Consider the following 8,909-nt stretch of genomic DNA (forward strand, 5'->3'; position numbering starts at 1 on the left):
ATCGATCAGCTACCTCCCGCACACCTCCCATTGGAGATGTGCCTGCAACCGAGGTACATGCCCTTGGCTGGAATCGACCCTGGGACCCCTCAGTCCACAGACCGATGCTCTATCCACTGAGCCAAATCAGCCAGAGCTATTGTCTCCATTTCTGCGGTTCTTCTGCTGAGTGCCTCATAGGCTTCGTGCGATCCAGGTGTGGGCCAGGGCTGCAGGCTCACCTGAGGCCCAGTCCTCCACGCTCACGTGGCTGTTGGCCGAAGTCATTTCCTGCAGCTGTAGAACTCCTGGTGGTTCTACATTTTACCAGCACTATCTGTTAAAAACACCATTCTTCTCCCAATTACCCTGGCACTTTAATACTTGAAAAACAATAGCCCTTATGCACATATTATCCTATTGATTTCTATTAAATCTTCACATACTTAAATCTACTTCACTACTGCATGTTTATATTGCCTTAAAGTCAGGCAGATTACATTTGTCAGCTGTGTTCTTCTGGAAGAATTGTTTGGCTCTGGAATTCCTACATAAATTTTAGCATCAGCTTGTCAGCTTCTGAAACAAAAACAAGCCTGCTGGGATCTGTGAATGCACCCACGGATTGCTGACAGCTTCCCAGAGCGCACAGGGGAGGTGGCGTCAGCTAAGAAGTAAACCCGCCTAACTCTTATCAAAACTGATCCTTTACTGGAGTAGCTCCCTCACGCTGGACGGGGCTGGTGTCCCCATCTGCTCCTGCTGCCCCTGGTCCGATGTGAGAGAACAGTTTACCCTCTGGCACCTCTTTAGGGAAAACGGTTAGGTGATTCCTGAAAGCCTTTACAGTTTTCAGGATTTAATGTTCTCCATGAGTGGTTCTCAACTCTGTGTACCCGAGAAACGGAAAAGACTAGCAACACCTGTGCCCCACCCCCAGGCATAGAAGATGCAATTGACTTGAGGTGGAGACCACAAGCCAATTATATAACATCAAGCACCCGTGATTTTACAAAAGGTCATCAGATGATTCTAATGTGCAGACAGGCCTGGGAACCCAAGATCAGATCACTGATTTAAAAGGACCTGGTCCTGGCCAGACCGACAAAGCTACGGTCTCGTGCTGCCCCCTGGTGGTCAGATTGCGCACTACAGGCAGTTTTCCACATCTAAGTGTTTCAACCTGGGGCAGGAATGTTTAATTAAGGACCAGCAGAGAAGAGGAAGAGAAAGGGCAGAAAACAGGGAGGAGGAGAAGGAGAAGACCTGGCTTCCCCCTGACCCAAGGGTGAACAGACTCACAGGCATTTCCCTCCCCCACTTTCCCCTACGACAAATGAAATGCCCCCAAGAAACTAGTTCCTGGGGGCAGTCACGTATATCTGCATTAAGCATGAAAAATCTCCCTATGGGTCCACCAGCTCTAGACCCTGTAAGAGGGATTCAGAAGGAAAAATGCTTAGAGGAGCTCCTCTTTTTCTCCTGTAAGCCAAGTGGGAGACTTGAGGGGATGAGATGATCTATAAAAAGGTCTGGAAAATGAGCCTCAATTTAGCTTTGTTTGTTCACCGGTCACTGTCACTTTGGGCAAGATCATTTCTCTGAGCCTCGGTGACCACTGGCCACCTCACAGCACTCTTCTGAACACCAGAGTGTTTGTGGACAAAATACGCTGTCAGGGTCCTGGCACTGTAACAGACTCCAGACTGTCCAAACTCCAGGCCTATCTGATGTGGTATAGGCCAGGGTCGCTCCCTTGGTTGCAATTCTGGTCCCGCCTTTACTGCTTCTTTGCGTGGACCCGGGGGCACGGTGAATGCTAGATAAAGGCCGCGTCGTCACCGCTGTTATCGCCACATCACCACTGTGGCGGTGGGTCTGAGCCTTCTGCTCCGTCCTTGGCAATTTCCCCCGCATCCCTGTGGAACTGCATGGACCTACCATATCACCCGCCTCTCCCTGGGTGGAAAACAAGTCGTTTCTGAACTTCCACAGCTCAGCATTGAACTTCTGATCTAGGTTATCAAGTACTGGCTCGGTCTCTTCCAGTCTCGTCTGATTACCAAGACTGCTTTTCAGGTTTTTCTTCTAAGACGAATGTAAAATGTTTAAAAAAATTTAATAAGCCAAGGGGAGGGTACCGTGTCACTGGACCTGCAGGGCACAGCCATGGCCAACCCCAGCTGGTGGAATTAGACACCCTAACTTCCCTTTTCTGCCCCTTCTCCAATCTCCTTCAATGGCTTTCCACCGGCTGAGCCATCTGGAAGCCGGGTGTCAAGGGAACCAGACAAAGGAGCCAGCAGCCTCCTAGGGCCCAGGGCAGAGCGAGGGCACAGACTGAACTTTCCCTTCCTCCTGGGGAGTGTCTTCCCCCCAGGACTCCCCCCAAATAGCCCAGCATTAGCCCACCCAAACCTGCGTGCCAAGTGTCCCTCACTCAGCCATGCCCAAGTCTGCCACGGACTACGGGAAGGACAGTGGGCAGACTGACCTGTTTAATCCTCAACAGGACACAGTAAGACTCCAACCCTAGTGGCCCCCCCGGCCCCACAGGCTATCGAACTGGTGGATGGCGCCCTGGCCTGTGTTACATCCTTGCCTCTCCAAGGGCCCCGGGAGCTTTGGGCAAGCAGCGGTCTCTCAGAAAGCAGGAGCTCGAGAAACTGGCCACAGAAGCTTCTAGAATGGGTGACAAGGGCCCCTGGTGACGGGCCCTAAGAGGAGGGGATTGGTCTGAAGGCCCAGGGACCAGGCCAAGTGGACAGGCCAGCCTCACCCAGAACAGTCTGGGCTTTCCTGCACCCCTGCGGGCCTTTTCTCCCCAGCACCTTCAAAAGTGAGCCTGCAGAGGGGGCCGCGTGCTGGAAGTGTCTCGTTTGTATCCAAGGGCCTTTAACATATGGAGATGACAGAGTGCCCCCATGGCAAAGCCCCTGCCATGGAAAGAGTTGTCTTACATTTCCCTGGAGAAGGGGCACAACCGGGACATGCAGGGCCACCGCGGAGCATTAGGCCTTGGTCAGGAGGCAGAGCGGGAGCTGGGGGAAATTTTAGGCTGGAGCCTTTATTGGGGCCTGCCCTGGGAAGACAGTTTGGAAGAATAAATGTGGGCTTGGGAGTACAGGGGTGCTCTCTGGTTGCCTGGTGCCTGGCCCTGGGATGATTGAGAGCAGGGGAAGTATTAGCTTGGTGTGTGAGTGTGAGATAAAAGGGGTGGTTGCTTGCATATGAGAGGTGCACGCCCAAGTAAGTTGCTTGCTCTCTTTAGGAATTAGTCGTAGCAGGGTAGTCTATTCACAGTCAGCACCATTTTTAGGAGGTCAAAGTCGTAAGATACCAAAAATAAACATGGTTAATATTGTCCTGTGGAGGGGGGAGGGAAGGGTAATTAATATTAGACAAAACCACAGAGCATTAATGATATGGTGAACTGAGGAAATGGAGTGGGATTTTTTTGGGGGGTGGGGCGGTGGAAGTGGGAGGATCATTTCACTTTTCCAAATAATTGGGAGGAAACTTTCTCCAGCACATGGAAAAATTTGGAAAACTTAGTGATGGATGGATGGATGTATAGGCTTGAATAATGAACATTTATTGAATCTCTAGCTTCATTGCCATCCATAAGCCACCTGGTTTTTAGCGTAAACACGCTTTAGAATTAGGCATTCTTAACTGGTCCACCATCTCACTTCTGGTAAAGTAAATGGCCTGTGTGAAGTACAGGTCTGACTGCAGTCCCCAAAGCCCTTACGCTTTCCTGCCTTTGGAAAAGCAAAGAAAAATAAGAAATCAGGTAAGATAAATGGTGTTCTCTCTCGCTCACAATTCATGACATGCCTCCCTCTCCCACTCCTGCTTTAATGCCTGCTTGGCAAAGCTGATCCTGCTCAATTACGCCCCGGGGTGGTGGTGGTGGTGGGGTGTTCCACTCACCCTGTTCCATCTGGATGCTTACCCCTCCGAGATCAGACCTTGGCAAAAACAAAACAAAAATCCATTGACTATAGACTGCATTGCTCCAATTGCTGTAAAACAACCAGGGCGATCAAGTGACAGCGGCTGACCCTTAGATTCAGTCCCGGTTCACCTTTTGGGGTTAAAATTATGCGCTCCTGCCCTTACTTAGTGGAACGGAGCTGGGCGCCGCCTCGCTCTACGCAAGGGACACGCGGATCGAGGAAGGTTGAAGCGGGGGCAGGAAGGGTTTCCAGGTCGCAAAACGAAGAGAAGCAATGGATTTGGAGGCCAAGGGCGGAGAGGATTTTGCGTGAGATTGGGGGCGAGGCTTTCGAGGATACGAGGTGTAAAATTTCGCATGAGGGACTGGAGGCTGAAAATTTTGGAACAAAGGCTGTAGGGGGCCCGGGCCGGGCCAGTTTAGGGACCTGAGTGGGACCAGCGACCTCAGGTTTGCAAAGCTCACCCATCCTGGAAGAGCCGGGATTCAGGGCGCAGAGGGACCCCACCGCGCGGGCGCGACCTCCAGCCCAGCCTGGGGAGGGGAGACCCAGAAGTTGTGTGCCTGATGTGTCCTAGTGGTAAAGAGTTGGGGGAAGGCAACCCTGGATGGTGCCCCCTACCCTGGATCATTATGCAGCCATCACTGAGAATGCAGTAAACAAATGCCAGTTCATTTGGAAGGGGTTCCACAGGGGTTTTCTGGTTCATGACACAAGCCAGGTGTAGAAAATATATGTCATAAGACTCCTTTTTATAAAACATCGATGAGGGTCATTTCCGGGGCGAGGGAGGTACTGCTTCCCTCTGCAGCCCCCACGACCCCCGCACCCTGCACCCCACACCCCCCGGCCTGCACCCGAGGTGCCCCAGCCCCGGCCGCTTTGGAAAGACCCTCTCTGGCCCGAGCGCTCTTCTGCGCAGGGGCCCCCGGAATAGGCAGGCAGGGCGCCGGCGAGGAGGAGCCGGGCGACCCCTAGACCCCAGGTGCGACTGGCGCGCACCTTTGTACCTGGCGGCGCGCGGCGCCCTCTGGGACTTGGCTGCCGCAGCCATCGTTCTGCTGCCAGCCTTGCTCCTCGCTGTGACAGGTTGCATTTTGTGTCTTGGTACTGACTTCCGTTGGTGCGATCCAGGTGACCGCTGTCTCTCCTGCACGCGCGCTTTGGGTGGCCCAGATCGCTAGCATCTGCTCCAGAAATAAACACCGCTTGCGGCTCGGGGTGGTTCGATGCCCAGTTCCTTCCGCCCGGTTCCTTCGGCGCTGGAGACTGTCTAGGATGGTGGCAGGAATGGCGCTGTTTACACCCTTGACAGCTGGTGGCATGGCTCTGTCTTTTTTTGTGCTGCCACGTCTGTTGAAGAGGAGGTGAAGTCGCCCTCTTAAGGATGGGTAGGCGAGATTCAGGGTTTTTGTTTTTGGTGTGGTTGTTTTTTTTTTTTGGATTAACTATTGGATTCTAGCCGTTTGAGGATTGTGCCCTGTGTTATCAGGGATCGTCACAGAAATACAGCCTTTTGGGAGCTGCTGGTCGCTGTTGGTTGGTCTAGCTAAGGAGTGACAGAGGGATAACTCCAGTTTCTGGCTTAGTACCTGTAATTCTGGCTTAGTACCTGTAACACTTATTTTTTCCTGAAAACCAAATTTTTGTCTACCCGGGCTTGTTCTAAAGCAGAGATAAAGTTTATCTTTTCTTTGGGAAAGGCTGATCCGGCTGCAGACTGTCTTCATCTGAAATACTCTGTTGCTATAGCCTCTTAAAAATCGAATGCAGACACACACCATTATGGACTATGGACTACATGGTTGCAGGGTGAACTATGTAGGACAGATCTTCCTGCCTTTCTCCTTAAAAACTTAGACGCCTCTTGTTTGCAGACTGTAATCTAAATTTCTGGAAGCATTTAAGACTCTTAGCATTTGGCACAGTGCACTGTAGCCAGATCAGACTTTGGCCAGCGTACTACATGCTTGTGTTCTGTGGCTTCAGCTCTTGACCTTGCCCGCAATGCCTTGTCCCCCCGTTCCCATCCCGGCAGGATGAAATTTCTTTAAGACCCCCTCACTTGGTTCCTTTCTCTTGACTTCTTTCTCTGTTTATTTGCCATGCCAGATGGGTTGTACCCTTCTTAAATGTAAAGACTGTCTTGTTTATCTCTGTAATCATCATTTATTCATAGATTTTTTTTTAAATGCCTGTGTGCCAGTCTATTAAATGTCTTGGATACAATAGTGAGGAAGACAGATAAAGAGGCCTCTCATGAAGCTTACAGGCTAGTGGGAAAGATGGAAAATAAGTGCAAATACAAGAGATACTAAGTCAGGGGTCCTCAAACTTTTTAAACAGGGGGCCAGTTCACTGTCCCTCAGACCGTTGGAGGGCCGGACTATAGTTTTAAAAAAAAACTATGAACAAATTCCTATGCACACTGCACATATCTTATTTTGAAGTAAAAAAACAAAACGGGAACAAATACAATATTTGTATTTGCATGTGGCCCGCGGGCCGTAGTTTGAGGACCCCTGAGCTAAGTGCTATGAAGGAAATAAATCAATTACTCTGTTAGGGAATGAGAGGGAGAGACAATCAATTCAAATCGGAAGGACTACCATATATGAAGGATGCCAGAGAGCAGTCCTGGCAGAGGCAACAGTGTGCCCAGAAGCTGATTGGACTACAGCATGGCCTGTTGGAGGAGCTAGAAGGCTGGTGTTGCAGGAGGTAGGGAGTGACTCAGGCAGAGTGACTTGAGAAGAGACTGGTGAGCTCATGCAGGACCTTGTGAGCCAAGGTGAGGAGATCAGATTTTATTTTAAATACTTTAGGTAGTAATCAAAGCTATAAACAGATGTGACATGATCCCTCCATAAATGTTTATGAAAGTGAGCTGAGTTGAATACTGTATTAGGGTTCTTGAGAGAGAAACAGTGTGTGTGTGTGACCTATAAGGTATTGGCTCATGAATCTTGCAGGCTGAGAAGTCCTACTATCTGCAAGCTGGAGACCCCAGAAAGCTGGTGGTATAATTCCGAGGGCTGAGAGCTGGAGAGCCGATGGTGTAGATGCCAGCCTGGGTCTGAAAGCCTGAGAAGCAGGGACGCCAAGGGCAAAGGAGATCCCTGGCTCAGCTCAGGCTGTCAGCCAGAGAGCAGATCTGGCCTTCCTCTGCCTTTTTGTTCTAGTCAGGCCCGCACTGGATCGGATGATGTCCACTCACATTGGGGAAGGTCATCTGGCTTACTTAGTCTACCAATTCAAATGCTAATCTTTTCCAGAAACATCCACACAGGCACAGCGCAGAAATAATGTTTAATCAGCTATCTAGGCATCCGTTGGCCCAAGCAAGTTGACACATAACATTAATAAAAACCATTGCATTTTATCCACAGAAAAGTTTCCAATGTACGGCAGCTTCTTTCCTACACTATATTTCTTTTAAGAAAATCACAGCTCAACTTTGTCAGGTGTCCTGCTCATTGCTAAGCTCTGAAGGTTTTGGTACATATTGCTCAACTGGATTGGGTTGGATCGGATTCATTCATCAGGGTCATTGTGTAATAGCAGCTGCATAGTCTGAATCTTCTTCTCCATTCCCGGGTGATTTATTATGTACCAATCATTCTTAACCCTCAGTGTGTATCAGAATTACATGTGGCACTTTTTGAACGTACACGTGCCTGAGGTAAAGATCTTGCCCCAAGCAAACTGAGTCAGAATCTCTAGAACAGCAGTTCTCATCCTCACTGTGCATCAGAATCACCTTTGGGGCTTACTTCAGAGGTTCCTTTATGTTGTTTAACTCCTGGGACAGTGGAGGAGAAGGCTCAAGAAAGGAGGTCTCTGAATTACAAAACTGGACAGATTCAGTGTTTGCAAATGTTCGTTTGGGCGTCTTGTGAGCTTGGCAGAAAAGGGTGAGGTTGACTTTTGTGTACAATCTGAAAATTGAAGAAAGTTTTTAACATGCCCTGCTCGTGGCCTTGACAATCCCCATGTGATTTAAGATTCCCTTAATTGATTACCATTGCCCAAGTGAGATCTTTGAATACTACTTTCTATAACTTGTGATTCCTCTTCTGGGAAGATAGAAATCCATTTTCCTAATCTTAGGTTCATCCTTTTTGCAAATTAAATATGTAGTGTTGGATTTACAGGATAGGAACACTGTTGTGCTAGGACACAGTGTAGCACTGGCCGGTGTGGCTGAGTTGGTTGAGCGTCGTCTGGTGCACCAAAAGGTCTTCGGTTTGATTGGGGCGCTTAGCCCAGGTTGCGGGTTCAGTCCCCTGTCATGGTGCTTACCGGAGGCTACCATCCATGTTTCTCTCCCCCCTCCCTCTCTCTCCCTTCCTTTCTCTCTAAAATTAATAAAAACGTATTTTTAAAAAGAATATAATATAGAATATAATATGTATCAAGGAATTTATTTGTTTCTAACATTGCATGCTTTTGAGCAGTTGATACTAACTCGAATAGCTATGACTATTGAAATAGAATTGTTATGACGGTGGCACTTTATAGATGGGCTCTCCAATCGTTGGTATAATTAAAAGGGTTTTGGCTGCAATATTTATTTCTTTTAAGAAAAATTGGAACAAAACAAACAAAAGTCTTGTGTATTAATAATATAAAATGTCTCACAGATCTTAAAAGTACACACACTGAATAACACTCTTCCTGTGCGCAGAAATGATCGTCACAAGGAGTGTAGGAAGGTCTTTGATTTGAAATTAACTCCAGTGCTTTATATATTTGTAGACTTCCATAAGAAAATTACCATTGTAGAGATGTGGGGGTTTATTTGTGAACTCAAATAGTTAAGATTTCAGTACTCAAAACGTAACTAGCTAACACATTAAACAGATTTTGAAAATATTGTTTTGTAATTATAAGGGTAGAAAGTGGAAAATGGGAAACGCAAAAGGAATAGAATAAATCTTAACATTGAAAATTTTCATCTTGATTTTA

General features: G+C 48.3%; 1 long non-coding RNA gene across 1 annotated transcript in view; it reads right to left on the reverse strand.

Annotated features, from left to right (window-relative positions):
- LOC107181885 overlaps window positions 1-5,502 on the reverse strand; it is a 13,881-nt gene extending 8,379 nt beyond the window's left edge. The window contains exon 1 of the long non-coding RNA XR_001512595.1: window positions 4,944-5,502. This is a non-coding gene — a long non-coding RNA (uncharacterized LOC107181885). The remainder of the gene's footprint in view (window positions 1-4,943) is intronic.
- Window positions 5,503-8,909: the final 3,407 nt, after the last annotated feature.

The sequence above is a fragment of the Myotis davidii genome, unplaced genomic scaffold, assembly GCF_000327345.1.
Source record: "Myotis davidii unplaced genomic scaffold, ASM32734v1 scaffold94, whole genome shotgun sequence".
NCBI lineage: Eukaryota > Metazoa > Chordata > Mammalia > Chiroptera > Vespertilionidae > Myotis > Myotis davidii.